Source organism: Chrysemys picta, chromosome 3 (genome assembly GCF_011386835.1).
Source record: "Chrysemys picta bellii isolate R12L10 chromosome 3, ASM1138683v2, whole genome shotgun sequence".
Classification (NCBI taxonomy): Eukaryota; Metazoa; Chordata; order Testudines; family Emydidae; genus Chrysemys; species Chrysemys picta.
In genome coordinates this window covers 131928121-131946103 of record NC_088793.1, presented here as the reverse complement: position 1 = coordinate 131946103, position 17983 = coordinate 131928121, and the positions used below count along the sequence as shown (strand labels likewise).

Here is a 17983-nt window from a genome sequence, read left to right as displayed (position 1 = left end):
GGACATGACAGTTACTCGGAGGACAGTTTGCTGTGGGACAGAGCATAAAAAGAATTCAAGGTTGTTGTTGGTGTTTGCAGAGCAGCTGCTTCTGGGACCAGGAAACGAGTACTTACTGGTGGGATCACATTGTAATGCAGGTTTGGGATGATGAGCTGCAGAACTTTCAGATGCAAAAGGCCTCATTCCTGTATCAGTGTGCCAAGCTCCTCCTAGCCCTCTGGTGCAGAGACGCAAGAATGAGAGCTGCATTAACATTGTAGAAATGAGTGGTGATTGCACTCTGTAACCTTGCAACACTGGGTTGACACCATCAGTGGAAAATCGTTTTGGAGTTGGAAAATCCACAATGAGGACCAGTCATAGGGTGCAGCCCTCATCGCCTGACTGGCTCCTCCTTCTGGTCATGGTAGGGATTAGCTTGATGCAGACACCTACATCCCCAGTCTTCACACTGGCGCTCTCTCTGCGCCCACCTACGGCTCCTCTCTCAGCTCCGAGAACCGCAGTGTCCTCTTCTCGATTCAGCCCTCCAACTAGATTGTCATCTGTTTTTCCCTGTTCCGGGGGGAGGATCTCTGTCACCAACAGTACTGCCACTTCACCAGTGGTGAGTGGGGGGGACCCAGGCCCGCCCACTACTCTGGGCCCCAACCCAGGGACCCTGTAAATAGCAGCCTCCTGCTGCTCCTCTTTAACCTCGGTCAATGCTGCTCTATTTCCCTGGGCCATTTCCCCATGGCTCCAGCACCTTCTTCGCCCTCAGCTCAGGGCATTCAGCTGCTCAGTCCCAAGATCCAGTCACTGCTCAGTCCAAGGTGCTTATAGCTTTATCAGCCCTCCTGGACTACTCTGCCCTGCAACTTCCTTTTATATGGACCTGCTGGGCCTTGACTGGCTGTTCCTTGCAGCCCCTCTCCTATTGGCTTCTCCCCATGCAGCCTCCCCCCAGGGCTCTATTAACCCCCTCTCTCCCAATGTGGGGTGGATGTCCCATCACAGGGCCATTGTCATGCAGGTGTGTAGGGCCATTAATTGCATTCTGCTACGCAGGACTATGACTCTTGGGAATATGCAGGGACCTTTTTTCCCAACAGGCAGGTTACCATTGGTGATATTGAAATGCCAGTAGTAATTCTGCGGGATCCAGCCTACTCCTGGCTCATGAAGCTATACACTGGCCATCTTGACAATACCAAGGAAAGATTTAACTACCAGTTCAGCAGGTGCAAAATGACCGAAGGGGTGCTGGTGTAGTATTTATTCACTAGATTGGGTTTCAGTGAGAAAAATATTCCAATGGTTATACCTGCCTATTGTGTCCTGCATGACATTGGGGGTAGAGGGGTAGGAAGGAAAGCTGCTGCCATAGTGGAGGGCACAGGTGGAATGGCTGTTAGCTGCAGAGGTGAAAGTAAGCCGGTCCAGTCCGGCATACCGGCAAGAGCCAGTACACCGTGCCGGCCTGCACCAGCTTCTGCTGTGGGGAGCCCAGAGCCCTTTGAATCCTGCCCGCAGCTCTGGCGGCCGGGCTTGGGCCAGGATTTAAAGGGCTCAGAGCTCCCCGCCACAGCGGGCAGCCCAGAGCCCTTTCAATCCCCCCCGCAGCTCCGGCAGAAGAATTGTAAAGTGCTTGCTATGCATTTGTCAATATGACTGGGTGTTTTTCAGAAGCTACGAATTATGTGGTGCTTGCTGAACATTTACAATTACTATTTACTTTGACTACTGCTATGCATTCTGCAATATATATTGTGAACTAATAAAGATAATTTGATTCTCTCAAATTAGAACTCTGAGTAAGGAAAAACAGTGCAGAAAAACTGGGAAAAAAAAACAGGCAATGCAATACAAATTTTTAACATAAATTAATGGTGTTGAACTTTAAAGTTGGAAAGGCAGCAGACCTTTCTATTCATTTTAGTGCACAAATGTAGTCTGTTGTGGCTACAAATATACCAGCCATGGTTCTCACATATCAATGTATGTGAAGCTGTTGTTTTCTTTGCTGTTCCCCAGCATGCAGCAGTAAGGGTGAGGATGAGAGCATTGATGCCATGTGGTATGTTGGGGGTTGTACGGAGGGTTGACTGTGGAGATCTCCAAAGATTGCAAAGGGTGGGGAGTCTGGGATTTTTGGACCTATAAATCAACCAGGGTCTGCAGCATTTGGGTTTGCTGCCAAAGAAGACAACACATTATATCTTAGTGCATTTCCCTCTTTGTCCTTCTGGGACTCTTGGGCCTTTCTCCTGTCCTCTGTTGTTCTCCATGCTGTCAGTCATAGTGGCCCTCTAATCTTTGTTCATGGTCAGATGCAGCATTGGCTTGCAGGATATCATTGAACATGTATTCCCTCGTCTTCATCCTCCTCCTCATGATCAGGTGTTCCGCAGGAGTGGAGGGGGGCATCCCTCAGGGCCATCACACCAGCAGCTGCTGATAAAAACAGACGTACCATTGGATTTACAGTCACAACGGAAAGGGAAAAATAGATTCAAAACTCCTGTCCTTTGTTCTCATAAACACTTTTAATAAGAAATACTTACTGACGCTTCAGTTTTGCAATGCCTCAGGACAGCACTGCTCTCTAGCTCCTGGAAGTGGGAGGGGTGGGGAAGGATTTTCAGTAATAAAATGTTGGCTCCTATTCCATGGATATGAATGTAGGGCAATGGCACTGAATATTGGCACTATTTTCAACAGGCAGTGGAGGTGGTAGCTGATATTTCAATTCTGAGGGTCATAAAGGTACAGAAAACACTGCTGTTACTGGAATACCGAGGGTGCTCAGATCTATATTCCATTCCATTAGCCTGTTTACTGCAATGGTGCCATCTGAATTCATCACAGAGTGGCATGGGAAATCTTCCTACCAAGGAAGAAGAAATAAGGCAGCCGTCCTAGAAACATTCAGGAGAAGATTGAAGAGTATTTCCAGGAAAGTTTCATTTAGTTCTTTGAACTCTGATCTGCCACCTCTCAGGTGAGTGCCCTAACCGCTGGTTATGGGATATTCTGATGTTGATTCTCTGTCTCTCCTGTCGAAGCTGTTCCATTGTTGATCTGGTGAGTAGTGTAGACGTACTCTCTGACTTAATGATTCTTTCATTATTTATCCACAGTGGAACAGCTTTGACAGGAGAGACAGAGAATCAACTTTGGAATATCCCGTAACCAGTGGTTAGGGCACTCACCTGAGAGGTGGCAGATCAGAGTTCAAATTTCTTCCTCCCTCAGGTGGAGGAGGGAACTAAGGGTACGTCTACACTACCCGGTAGTTCGGCGGCAAGCAAATCTAACTTCTGGATTCGACTTATCACGTCTTGTCTGGACGAGATAAGTCGAACCTGGAAGTGCTCGCCGTCGACTGCGGTACTCCAGCTTGGCGAGAGGAGTACCGCGAAGTCGACGTGGGAGCCTGCCAGCCGCGTCTGGACCGAGGTAGGTTCGAACTAAAGTACTTCGAACTTCAGCTACGTTATTCACGTAGCTGAAGTTGTGTACCTTAGTTCGAATTGGGGGGTTAGTGTAGACCTGCCCTAAGAGGTGGAAGCAGTATTGTTTGCAACACAGACAACGCTGTTTCAGTGCTTTAAAACACAGCCAGTACTCTCTCACCTGTCACTAACTGGCTGACCCCAGGCAAGCACACATAAACCACAAGACCCCCAAAATGGTGAGTAGCCGCAGCGGAAGGGTAAATCACTGTTCCTGGACCCTGCTGTACACTGGGCACGTGGCTCTTGGGGAGAACCAGCACTGTAGTGGGGGCCTGAGAATCATTCCTGTCCCCACACTTTCCACAGGAGGTGATCATTATAGAAGATATCTCGCTGCTGAGGGTGAGCAGGGAATCAAGGGAGGGTCTTCTGCAGCTTCCGCCTTCGCCCCTATGCGGCTCGCCTGTGTGCAAAGGAATGTATGGGGTGGGGCTGACAGTTGGTCACCTGAGGGCAGGGCAGAAGAGTCCAAACCGATAGCCAGAGAAGTCAGAACAGGCTTTGTGGGACACCTCCTGGAGGCCACTTGCAGCGCTGTAATCACCACGGTGTCTACACTGGCACTGCAGCACTGTAACCAGGGTGGAGAAAGCTCTAGGCCTCTTGTAGAGGTGTTTTTGTGTGTGTTTTTGTTTAGAGCACTGCATCTGGGCAGTTTCTGCACACTAACTGGCTTGTCAATGTGTACACCTTGGGAGTTACAGTGCTCAAAGCTGCTTTACTGTGCACAAACTTGCTAGTGTAGACAGGGCCTAATACAAATGGGAAGGTGTCTTAAGAGGAGAAATAGTGTGTAGCCAGTTTCATCATGTTGTCAAATGCACAAAGTAAACGGTGGAGAGGGAGCTTTTTTCCTCCTCTAACTTTCACTTGTAGTAATCATAAGTGTTGGGATAATAGTATGTTTTTAAAAAATGTTCAGATTTTGATTATTTTTCCCCATGGAGCTGGTGAGTTTTCTACTGAAAACTTTGTTTTAGATTTCCAAATAAATGTCACATATGCCTCTCATTTCACTCAGTGCCTAAAATATTTTAAAATTCAGGAAACTGTTTTTTGTGTTTCATATTTGTTGGGGAGGGCCCTAAGTTCCAACCCACCATTTTTATATTTTATATATAAAGTTTTTGGCCTTGCCCCAGCCTCTTGCTTTTTTTGCTTGTCTTGTTTTAAGCCTGATCTTGCTCTGTAAAATATTAGCAGTATTCTCAACCCTAAATGTTCAAAAACTGAGTCAGGCACCAAAATATCCTGCATTTAGTTTAAAGAGAGGCTCAAAAACCAGAAGGTAAACTTCTGGTTTTTGAGCCTTTAGAGTACATGAAGATCACATGTTTAAAGGTGTTGGTTGCAGATGTGAGGGTGAGAAACTTGAAAGCTGAGATTTTCATGTAATCACTTGTCTCCGAGAGCTTGGGTTTTAATTAAAACACCAAAAATCATGAGTTGGAAACACAGTTAGTAAATTATTACAAATGAAGTAGGAAACTTTCAAAAATGGGCAAAACTTTTAAAAAAATATTTTTAACCTTTTTCCTTGAGCCCCAAAATTTAAGTTTGATGTCCTTGAACTCTGTGCCAATTTGGTTCTCGGCCAAAATAAAATAAATAAATAAATAAATAAACTTGAAGTACACTTCTAAACAATGAGGCTATATAATATTGGTAAAAGAGAACCACTTTCTTTCCTGCATTGGATTGCAATTCACTTTGCTCTTCTTTGATCTTGTTTTCGTGGACAATAGAATCAAGTTAGTTTTATTTTGTCAGTGTCTAATCATTTTCTCTTTCTTATTGTCCTGTGTTAATACTTCATTCTTGGTTTGCAAGCACCACAGAAGCATATGTAAATTTCCATTTGAATTACATGAATTAATACAAAAAGAGACAGTCACGTCTTTTGGAAACCAGGACCAAAATCTACCTCATCTGTCCTTAAATCCTCACCTAGTATCAACCTGTATAATTAATGGAGCTTAAAACTGGCCACCATAACAAGTCTAGATTTACAATATGATACACAGGCTAGCACTAGTCTCACTTACATGCTATATTATAACCAGTGAATTACCCACCCATTCACTCACTATACAGAAGCTGGAGAGACTCTTCTTAAATGTATGCCCTTGCTATGGGTCAGAGATTATCACATATTTGTTGAAATCCTGGTCCCATTAAAGTCAACAGCAAAACTCCCATTGGCTTCAATGGGACAAGGATTTCTTCCCTTTTATCTTGCTCTTCATGTAAAACCGAGAGATAACTCCCTTTTTCATTCACCGTTCCAGTCTGGGCTGGAGGGGTCCATCTGCCCTGTTAATCCTCCCTATATAGGCTGGATATACTTGTAAGAGAGTTGAGTTGTGCAGATATTCAGTTACTGCTCCAGCCAAGGATTCTGAGATACCACCCTCCAGGCATGGTACGGTTAGTTTTATCTTTACATTGCTTACCTAACACATGGGCTGCTTTCCAAGAATAGCTGACACACCCTTCCCATAGCAGGGGAGAAGGGAGCTGGCATGTGCCTTCCACCTCAAGCAGCATACAGTTGTCAGCATTCATTTGCCCCAACCCAGTAAATCACGTGATGTGACCTGAGGATGTTTTGAACCCACTCTACAGTAAGGACACTCTCTCCCCAAAATTTCTCACATTTGCTGACACCAGTTCATCTCAACTGTATTAACACTAGGGTTACCATACGTCCGGATTTTCCCGGACATGTCCGGCTTTTGGGGGCTCAAATCCCCGTCCGGGGGGAAATCCCCAAAAGCCGGGCATGTCCGGGAAAATCGGGAGGTCAGGGTCAGCCGGGCCGGCGGGGAGCCGGGTCAGCCGGGCCGGCGGGGAGCCGGGCCGGCGGGGAGCTGGCAGTGCTGGGCGGGCCGGGGGTGGTCGGCAGGGGCCGGCACCCCAGGGCCCGAGCTGACCCAGGCTGGAAACGCTGGGGGGCCAGGCTGGAAACGCTGGGGGGCCAGCCTGGGCCGCGCCTCCTCCCCCCACACCCCCCTTACCTGCTTCAGGCTTCCCGCGAATCAAATATTCGCGGGAAGCAGGGGAGGGGGCGGAGACTTTGGGGAGGGGGCGGGGTTGGGCGGGGCTGGGGGCGGGGCTGGGGGCCGTGGAGTGTCCTCCATTTGGAGGCACAAAATATGGTAACCCTAATTAACACTAGTGGGTCTTTATATGATTTTAAGCACGGTGTTGATTAAACCTGTTCCGAGCAGGATTAACTGAAGTGGTACTTTAAAAATGGTGATGGCAGCCAGCCAGTCTGTGTGCAACAGGTATTCCAGTGTTGCTAATACTTGTAGAGCTGAATCATTGGTAACAATGGTGAGAAACATATGAAAAATCACCACAGTGGGAACTTGCTGTGTGTAGCTCCTATTCACTGATGTCTCAGTGTGAGCCCTCCATATTGCACCACCAGCAGGCAGCTGCCTATTAATTAACTGGGTGCTGCCTGTTGACAAATACAGAGTTAATATTCAGTACTGGGCCTTCATCCCAAAGATAGGACTCTTCTCTGACACCCTCCTGATATCAGAGGACCTCTCCCTGATCTCTATTCAATGTAGGCTTCAAGAGTGGGTATAGGTTGTCTCCGTACCACTGAAGACATTACTGTTGGAATTCACATATTCAATGATTTAATTTGGCATCTGTTGAGGATCCACATTCTTTAGGTGGAAGGTGAGTAGGGCTATGGGGGCAGAGAAATTTAATTACAAAAAGGCATAAGATTTTTTTAATCTTGTGTAAAGAGTTCCTAAAAACTCTCTTCTTTCTTTTTGTTTACAAATTATTTGCTGCTTTTTTTACCTTAGGAATATCAGCTCTGATCTCAGGATGTTATTTCCCCCTTGAGATGAAGATCTATATGTTAGCTCTTGTAACGTAGTTGAAGGAGTTGGGGTGTTGAAACTTTAACAAAGATGTCCTGTCTCAAAAATATTAGTCACTGGAGCCTGAATAGGTAATAAAACAGTTTTAAACAGTCTGATTGAAAATCTCCTAGTCGCTCATTACTTTACTTTAACTCTTTACACTATTGAAGTCATAATTTCATTAGTTCATTTATCATAGAACCTTCAAGACTATACATGACTTGAATTTTTAACATCAGGTAATAGATTTCTTTTGGTGGGGAAAAAAAACAGAAGAAGCTTGGTTTGCTCCCTTTGCAGGTTATTGTTAAGGTTAATGTGAAAACCTTAATGGCATATTTTCTGAGTTTCTGGTATTATTTTTGTTTAAAATGTTTCATTGATATTTTAAAGGGCAATATTTCACTGAAAACTTATTTTTTTACCTGGGACTATATTTAGAATGCATGGGTATTTAAAAATATATTCTAACATTGTTAAATTTGAGAACTCAGGTGGGATGTGTTTTTGGAGGTGTAGTATTGTAGGATGGTGTAAAGAGAAAATTGATTAGCATTCGCAGTGACTGCCAACTAGCAGCACTGGAGAGCTGCAGATATAGCACCTTAAACTCAATTCCAGGTCATAAGAATGGAATACACTTCTACTGGCAGTACTCGGAGGAAAAAGAAATGGAAAGTGTTTGGATTCAAGGAAAAAGTGGAAAATAAGCTTGACTTCCTTGAACTGTGACAAACTTGCTTATGAAACTAATCATTTAAGATTTTGATTAAAAAAATATAGGACAGGCTATGATGCATAGAGTTGAATGGGGTGTGATAGCAATAGGGATCATTGTATCACTGGAACTCAGCAGAGGCATTTGGGCTTCAAATTCTGCTACAGGCACTAGAAGTTTTGTGAGGATTGTTGGGAAAAGTAAAAGGAGGCTGAGTCATTTGATAGGGATGAAGGAAAGCAGAGAACATTTGAGACTGGAAGACAAGGAAAGTGAGTTAACCATCTCTTTCTATTTAGCCAGTCATGATTTAGGATAACATCAGCCATTCCCTAACATGCACTCCTCCTCATTCAATCCTTATCAGGGCACAAAACACCATTTATGTGCCTTAATTCTGTTTTCCTCACTTTCAAACATCGTTTAACTAAGTTGTAATTTTTTCAATTACTTGATATCTATTTATAATCAGCTTGAGTCTTAATGAAGTTATTTTTCTGGGACTAGACTAATAGAAACCATTGTTCTGAGGCCCTTTGTGCTGAAAGACTACAGCACAATTGTAACTACTAAAACAAATCTTTAGTCTTTGTCGCAAACAATTCAATTGATTTACAACAATAATATAAAAATTCTCACATTTGAGCTGACCATGCAATCTGAGATTAAATATAAACCTGAAAATGTGAGTTTTATAATGAAGCCCTTGATGCCTATTTGCATTGGTGTAATAAATGTGTGTTTTAAAAAAAAAAAAAACCTGCCTAGAACAGTTCACGTCTTGAAAACAACTATGGTCAGAAGGGTACCTATTCATTCAGTCTAGTTCATTTAAAATAGCAATGGGCGTAAGTGAATTAAGGTGTACTTCTTTTTTTCCCCCTTAAGTTTCAACTCATGGAACAGTTCTTTATTAAAGGACTAAAGAGCACTGTTAAATATTAAATACACTTTTGCTAATTTTTAAAGGGAGAACTTTGTCCTTTCAAACAAGACTTCACAAGATGAAACAATACATCATCAGAAGAGAGAAATACTCCTTTCATGGCTTCAAAAGATAGGAAGGTACTGCTTAGAGCTAAACGTAGTTTTTTTTTTGGCAAATAGTGAACTTGCTGAAAAGTATAGTTTCAAGGAGGCCAAAACTATTCACTAATTTGTGTCAAATTAGCTGAATATTTTCAGCTGAAAAAAGGGAGGCGAAATTCCAAACAGTTGAAATATTCTGTTTTAACACTTTCAAAATGAAACGTTTGAACTTCTTGTTTTGATTTGGTCTAATTTGGGGATAGGGAGGAAGAAAAAAATTAACCCAAAATTATTTTATAAATCATATTAGTACAAAGAAAATAAGTTTCCAGACTACTAGTTATTTGCACTTTAATACTCAAAGTACTTTTTATTCACATTTTAATAGGTGAGGAAAGGAAGGATGGTTCGGGGGAGGGATAGCTCAGTGGTTTGAGCATTGGCCTGCTAAACCCAGGGTTGTGAGTTTGATCCTTGAGGGGGCCCTTAGGGATCTGGGGCAAAATCAGTACTTGGTCCTGCTAGTGAAGGCAGGGGGCTGGACTCAATGACCTTTCAAGGTCCCTTCCAGTCCTAGGAGATGGGATATCTCCATTTAAAAAAAAAATGTAGGGCACTAGTCTAGGATTTGGGAAACCTGTGTTCAGGTTCCTGCTCTACTACAGACTTCCTATAGGACCTTGAACATTTAGCTTGTCTGTGCTTGAATTCACATCTGTAAAATGGGGATAATAGCACTTCTCTACATCACTGGGGCATTGAGAATGATAAATTAACGAGTGTGAGATTCTACAGTGATGGGAGCCATGTAAGTGCCTAAGATAGATAGGCCAGTTATCCATAATATGAATTAAGGAGTTTCTCTGTTTATAAACAAATAGGTTCAAATTATTTCATACTGTATATGCAGCAGCTTTTTAAAAATAAACTCAACTACTTAGTAATATTAATACCACTTAGCAATTTGATAGCACACTTCATCAGTAGATTTCAAAGCATTTTCAAAGGAGGCCAATGTAATCCCTATTTTACAGAGGCGGAACTGAGGCACAGAGTGGCAATGACTTGCCCAAGGTCACCCAGCAGGCCAGTGGTAGATCAGGGAATAGAACCTACCATCTCTTTAGTCCCAGTCCAGTGCTTGATTTGCTAGGCGACACTGCCTTTCCTATATATATAACTTCTATAGTGTATTAGTCTGTATTATCCTCAAACGCGTTGTTTTAGCTTGTGAGACCTTGAATGCAAGGATTTCATTCTTTGTTTGGCATACTATTGTGAATTACAGAGCTATCAGCATATATGGTATGGTGGCGTGGCATCGCCATGATGTTTAAGGTGGTGTCATGACTCCTGTTTAAAGGTTGACTTTTCAAAATCCTCTAAAATCAACATGCTTAGTCAGATTCCTTTTTAAATTTGGTGTGCCTTTGGAGGATGCAGGGTAGGGTTAGTGACCCAAATTCTGAGTCATTTGAGCTAGGAGTCTGAAAATATAAGCCTTGACTCTTAGCAATTTTTAAATAAGTTATTTTTTTTGCAGGGGTATGTCTACACTGCAATAAAACACCTGAGGCTGGTCCATGTCAGTGGACTCAGACTCATGGTGCTTATAGTAGGGTATAAAATTGCAGTGTCGACCTTCGGGCTCAGGCTGGAGCCCGGACTCTGGGACCCTCAGGCTGCAGCCCAAGCTCTGCGAGCCCGAGTCAACTGACACGGATCAGCTGCGGATGTTTTATTGCAGTGTAGACATACCGTACGTGTCTTTTGCCAAGAGCTAATGATAAAACCGTTGATATGGGTCAAAATGTTTTCTGTCTGTCAAGTCTTACCCAAGACAGTGCATGGCATCCACCAAATCTTTCCGGGACCCAAATTGAAAAAGGTATTTTATAAAGGGCACATGCACTCTGTAAAAATGTACAATCCTGAGAAATCACTAGAGGGTTTCCAGTCCCACCATTTTATATACTTCAAAGTTTGACTCGTGTAAGTGCTTTAGAATCCAAACAGTTACTCGGATTGCTTTGAAATTTGGTGTACCTCCTAGAGTCGTAGGGTAGGGTTAGTGATACAAATTTGGAGTCATATGACTGAGGGGTTCCAGAGTTAGAGGCCCCCCAAAAAAGTTTTTTCCTTCTGCTGTTAAACTGAGAGGTACTAATGACTGGATAAATCACAGATCTCACTGAGCTTGATGGCTGTGGAGGTGGGGGAAAGAGGGAGTGAGGTTGCAGTGAGGGGAGGAAGTTATGGCGGGGATAAATGGGAGTGGGTGGTACGGGGGAGAGAGGTTGGAGGCTCAGGTGTGGGAGGTTGGTGAGAGTGGAGGAGTGGGAAGGGGGATGTGGTGGGGAATGCCAGGGGAACTGAGGGGGTAGGAGCAGTGTCAGCCCCACATTCCCCTCCCATGTGTGTGTGCCCAGATCTAGGGGACTCTTGCCCCTGTAGTGGGGTCTGAGACCCTATCGCCTCCCTCAAATGAGCTCAGATATTGGGGCCTTGCCCCTCTGAGTGTGTCTGAGCTCCTCACACTGCTCCCCTTTGTGTGCTAGGATTTGGGGGCCCATCTACAGGGGGTTAGTTCCCCCCACCACCTCATGTGAGACAGTTTTTGGATGATGTTGCCCGTTTGGGGAGCTGAGAATGGGCATTTTTCATATATATCAGTCTCTAAAATTCTTGGGAGGGGAATGGGAACATCCGTTGAGATGAAGAGAACAGTTCATGTGTCTCAGAACTGTTGTTTCAGGTTGTACTCATGTTGCGGTCTCATTCAGCTGAGAACATCACATTACCGTGGGCAAACCTCCTTCTCCCCCCCCCATTTTGTCTTTTAATAGTATTAGATAGAATACTATGAGTGAAAGTGAATGGGTTACAAAAGCAGGTGAAGATCTTGTACCTTTCAGCAGCTGTGAGGTTGGCAGAGTAAAGGTGAGTATGTGGGTGAGTGTGTATTCTGAAAGAGGGCAGAGTTAAGGTTGTATGGGAAACCTTAACTGTATTTCCTGATTTTTCAGAAGTTTGAGGTTTTGCTCAACCCAACTTTGTGCAAGGAGGCAACATACCACCAAACAACCTTAATTCTGTGTTAACGTCATTTTTTTGCTGCTGAATAAATATTTGACACCGCAATTACCTTCAGAAGCCTTGGGGATCAATTGCTGCAAAACTACTGCTCAGCCCTGGACTGGAGCATGCTCAGTGCCCTCTGTGAGGATGGCACATTCTTCATGGAATTAGAATGTTTGGAGGATTTTGCTCTCTGCTTTTAACAAGCCTCTACTGAGCATGTGTAAATGGTGATTTTCAGAGGTTCAGAATTCAGATTAATTTCGGTAGATTTTCACAGGGACATCAAAAATGATCCTGTCACATTTCAAATCCCTGTTCCAAAGCATGGAAGTATGTTAGAGCTTTTCAGTGAAACAGTTGTAAGAATTTTTTACATTGGCAAAACCATATTTTTCCTAACCTTTTTCTCAGAAATAGATTAACAGTTTTTGCTGAAACTTCTGCCTTCCTACTCCCAGAATAAATAAAAATAAATTCAGGTTGAGGCAGAGATCCAACATGGAAAACTTCAGCTTGAAAGGTTCAAATCTGTCAAATTTATAAGCAACTGAAAAGTGTTAGACTCACTGCTAATGCTGCCTAGAATATTTATAATTTTACTGTTTACAGTAGACTCATAGTGTCTGTGATCTTTGCTGCCGCCTCCTTCTTCCCACACATACAGGCCTTGTCCAAATCTTACCATTTTTTCCTCCACCATGTTTTGAAAATCAAGTCATTCCTTTTTTGGCATCTAAAACTCTTGTCTATTCTCTGGTAATCTTGTATCTTGACTATTACAGCCACCTCCTTTCCCCCATTGTAATCACATCCCCTCCCTCCAGTTCATCCAGAATGCAACTGCTAAAATGAACTTTACTTTTTTTTTTTTTTAATTTGACTGTTAGTGCCACCTTCAAATACCTCTTCTGCCTCACACTTATGCAGCATATGAAGATAAACTACTTGTTCTTTCCTTTAAGGACCTACCTAACTCAACCTGACCTATATATCCAACCTGGCTCAGTGATGCTGGTCCCAGTGCCCTGTTTTCCCATTTCTCTCAACTATGTCCATAGTTGATTCAGCTCTTCATTCTTCTGAAGTAAATAGTTCAATGCATCTTAGTGCAAGTCTGTTTCAGATGAGGTCCTTTAAAGCAAAACAAATACAAACAAAAAGGCCAACCAAAGTTGTGTCTTTCAGCTTTGTATGGATGCTAACTATACTCTGGCATTTAAAAGTGTTGGGATACTAGCCCTGTTGCCCTTGGCCAAAAATTCCCTTCCCTTTCTCCCCAGTTGGCTGCCACTCTTCACTTAGAGCGGGGTCTCAAAGTCCCAGCCTGCGGGCCATCTGCGGCCCGAGAACCTCCCCACTGCGGCCCACGGAGGAGAGACGCATGCAGACACGCTGCCCAATGTCTCCTGCAGGTGCCGCCCCCGGGAGCTCCCATTAGCTGGGGGAGAGGGACAAAGATACCATCACTAGTTGCTGGGCAGAGTCAGCCATGGAGGCAGCGTCACTTTTTTCCACAATGAATATAAACGAGTCAAAATACCGAACACAGCTATCTGATGCACACCTTGCTGCAATCCTGAAGGTTTCAACTGCTCAGTCATTGAGGCCAAACCTCAACAAACTGACAGACCTGAAGCATTGACAGGTTCTGGCAAACACTAAAAACTCTCTGGCAGGTGAAGAATTGTATAAAGTTGTATGACAATTTTATTATTTCTAAGAAATTCAAAATAAAAAATACAATATAAAAATTTTCTTTTCTGAACACCATCTTCAGTGACATGATTGGCCTGTTGGGAGGATTTGAGGACTGGCACTGGCCCTAAGGTAAATTGAGTTTGAGACCCCTGACTTAGAGACTGCTAAATTTTGATGAAGTTTACAACTGACATAAATACAACTTAGAGATCTTTAAAGATGAGGCATTATATGAAATATCAAACTACTTGCATGTGGAGAAAAGAAGATAATACTTTTAACATGACTCTCTAATCCAAATATTCTAATATGCACATTTAAAACTTGCGAACACTGAAACAGTCAAGATGTATGGGACACTAATGCATAGAGTAGCAGTTTCTCTCCACACTACTTCCCCATAAAGTGACAATGTACATCATAGGATCCTCGCTGGTTTACATCCTTAAAATTCACACTGTTTACAAGAGTTGGAGTGCCTGGCGCTTTCTAGAGACACTTAGGTACCATAATGATGGAGACAGAAGGGAGGTGAAAAGAGAGCAGATTAAAATCTTAAACAAAAACACGCACACAGAGAATTGTTATTAAGCAATTGACATTCAAGATTTTTCCATTAGATTAAAGAAATGTCAGTCTATAATGCTGTCATTTAGATATATTTCCCCCCATGTTTTCAGTTTTAGACATTACTTCTCAGATTTGCTTAAACCACATTTCTCTGCTGAAATCAAAACAATGACTTAATGAAGTTCCTGGTTATCATAAATGTATTTCACAATGAATGACACAGTCCTAAATTCCATGTTAATAATCTAGATTTCAGGTTGAACATTGCATAATCTCAGTTTTAAGTGTTTTAAACTCCAAATCAGTTCAATATAACTTTTTTCCATAAATTATTTTATCCGACCTATCTTTGTATTATTATGTGGGAGCAGGATCTGATGAAATGAAAGAATATGTTTATAGGAATTCACAATCAGGTAAGTTTGTATGTCCTTGCAGTTTCTGTTGAACAAAGATGATCTGTCAGAAAACTTAATGCTATCTTGTGTGATGGGGTGATGTATGAGAATAAGCAAAAACTCCAAGTGAGCCTCCCTTTGTGCAGAACCGTCACTGCTGCCACATAGCTGATATAGACTCTTTTCAGCTGTCACTTTCTATACAAAAGAGAGAAGAAGCAGGGTTTGGATGCTTATTCCCAGTGTACTAATCTGATTGTATCTCTCTAAAATCAAGATTAATGTCTGCAAGGTCACCTATTGTTTTTTCTCCATCACGATGGAAAGGTCTGGAGTTTTGACTTTTAGATACATTGTATAAATTCACTTTTAACAAAGAAGGCCAAACCTTAGGCATCTCTTTGCATCAAGAACAAAATAGTATCTAATGTTGATCACTATATATCTTGAGGGACAAAGACTGAAAATTGTGTAACAATATGCATGACATTGTTTAAACCATTGGGTAGACTTTTGTGTGTTGCTTATATCCTATCTAACCACAGGAGCAGAGGATTAATAGCGAATATATATATAATGAGAATAACTTGTCAACAATAAATTAAAATATGTTTGTTCTCATTAGCTAGCATCACGGTCAGTTATTTAACTGTGATAGATGTGGTTTTGTGGAGGAGCTTTAAAAAGCAAACAACCCCCCACCCCCATCATTGTTCCAAACATTGTTCCAGTCATTGCTGAATCCATATATGTTAAAGGAATACCAGTGGAAAAATAAAGAATGTGGGCAATAAGATCCTTGGGTCAGTACATTATATCTCAGTATTATATATCCCTTAAATGGCTGCATGTGTGTACATGCACCGTGCATTTGGGATGAAGCATGTGCCCTGTACCTCTTTGTGCATTCAAATGAGTGGTCTAAAGGGTGGTACCATCCAGATATCCCTTCAGTTCCTTCTCAGCACCTGCGGCTATGAGCTGGGGCTTTGTCAAACTACGGAGTGACTTCTGTGTATGTGTGGGCAACTGAAAAATAGGATGAGAACTAAAAGTTCATATAACACACCAGATCTCTCACGATTTCTGTTTAAAAGGACCCAACTTTACTTTCACTTGTCCACATAGATGCAGAAAGTGTCAAAAACTGTCATTCTGGATCAGGGAAATGTTCCTTTTTGGTTCTCTTAGCTAGTTATTCTTTGCACTAAACAGAACACAGATCAGTTTCTCTTAAGCCCATAGTGACCAGGCTCATGAGAAGTCTGTTCATATTTGAAACTTCCCGTTAGGTTTGGAATTGTGATATGCCTCCCTTTGAGCCACCTGATGCCTGTGAGCTCCCGTTTTAAATGAGATTTTTATTCCTGTTGGCAATGACATCAGTTCACAAACTAAGTGAGCTTCAGCTCTAGTGACTGCTTGATCCTACCCTAATTTTTACAAAATGAGATACTACAGTCTAAATCCTCAGCTGGTGTAGATCAGCACAGCTCCATTGAGCCTTGTGAATTCCTTAGATAAAAATAGGATGGTGTTGTGGATATCTCAGATTCCTTGTAAGTCAGTCAAAATTTTACCTTGAACATTTAGTATGTTTCTCCTTGCATTGTATGGCCATTTAAGGTATGGCTATACAGTAGCTGGGAGGTGTGATTCCCAGAGCAAATAGACAGGCATATGTTCGCTAGTTCTGCTCAAGCTAGCATGCTAGAATTAGTAATGTGTCTGTGGTGGCTTGGGCTATCCACCCAGTTACGTACTCAAGGAGTCAGCCGGGATTGTACTCGGTTGGCTAGCCTGAGCGGCTTCCTGTGCTGCTGTAGCTATGCAGAGCTGTCACGTTTCCCTCTTCTTGTGCTGGGAATTGCACCTTCCAGCTGCTGTGTAGACATACTCTTAGGCAAGAACCTGCTTTGCTAGTTGGATGTGGAAAAACCTCTGGGTTTTTAAGTAGAGTGGATTAAAGCCCTAATTATTTAAATCCAACTTCTTCTTGTATTTGGCAGCAATACAGTAGGTCAAACTATGCCCAGGGTGACCATTTCTAGCCATGAAGGGCACATTAGGTGGAAATGTCATAAGTGACTTAGGAGCAGAAGTCCCTTTGGAAGTTACTTAGGTCATTTTAAAAATCCAGCCCATTAAGAGAAGGTCAGAGAGATGTTAATAAGGGTATGTCTTCTCTACAGGGTAGGGACTTTTTGTCTGTAACCTGTAGCCACTTCTGTGGCATGATGTTATTTCTAAACAATTTGCATGTTGAAATGTAATGGGTTATCTTTCAGTTAACGTACTCCTTAAAAAAAAAAAAAAAAAAAAAAACTTAAGAGAATCTTTTCCCTTGTTATAACTATTGGAGAGCCACAACAGCGTCTCAGAATTACGGACATGTTAAAATCAGCAGCAGATTTTCTTCAAATACACAAGTGCAGAGATTCTCCCCTAAAGATGGAAGGAAAGTAATTGGGTATGGCACACTGCAAAGCAAAATGTTATTGCTAATTATTATGATTTAAATCTGTGTTGTATCTATTTTATTTCAGACTGTAAAAGTCTTCTGAATACTACTCTCGTTTATCATCAGTATAGGAAATGAATCTCGGTAGTAAGAGTAATTTTTGTTCTATAGTAAATAGACAGGGATGGCAGTATCTTGTTCATGTCTTAAGTGATATTTGATGGCATTGGATATTTGATGGCCAATTCCTTTTTCCTTCTACATATAGTTCACATCCCCTGCTCCCCCATATTGAGCTGTTGTGTGTGCCTTTGGGGATATATCTGGTTTAGTTGGCTAGTTGGTTTATTTAAAAAATTCTTTATTACAGTCCATAGCTCTTCTTTATGAAAGCACACAAACTATGTAATGTTAAGTATCTAATTGAAATCCTTCTGCAGTAATGGTAGGGTTAAGAATTTGAAGCTGAATTTCTGTCTACCTAGGTCTTTGCAGAAAAAGAGAACAGAAAAGAGCACATCTGTCACATTCAGAAGAGGAAGCAAAATGAGGCTGATCGCCTAACCAGAAAGTAGGTTTTAATTTCAAACTGTTCTATGGAAGGTTTTTCTGAATCCATCTTGCCTACCAAT

General features: G+C 42.3%; 1 protein-coding gene across 31 annotated transcripts in view; it reads left to right on the top strand.

The window, feature by feature from the left end:
• The window catches only part of SIPA1L2 (signal induced proliferation associated 1 like 2), a 242514-nt gene that overhangs the window by 17284 nt on the left and 207247 nt on the right, over positions 1-17983 (top strand). The window contains exon 2 of one of the 31 annotated variants that reach the window (XM_005291210.5): positions 17837-17922. The exons of the other annotated variants lie outside the window; for them this stretch is intronic. The gene's annotated coding sequence lies outside the window, so the exon portion shown is untranslated. The remainder of the gene's footprint in view (positions 1-17836; positions 17923-17983) is intronic. 31 annotated transcript variants of the gene reach the window in all.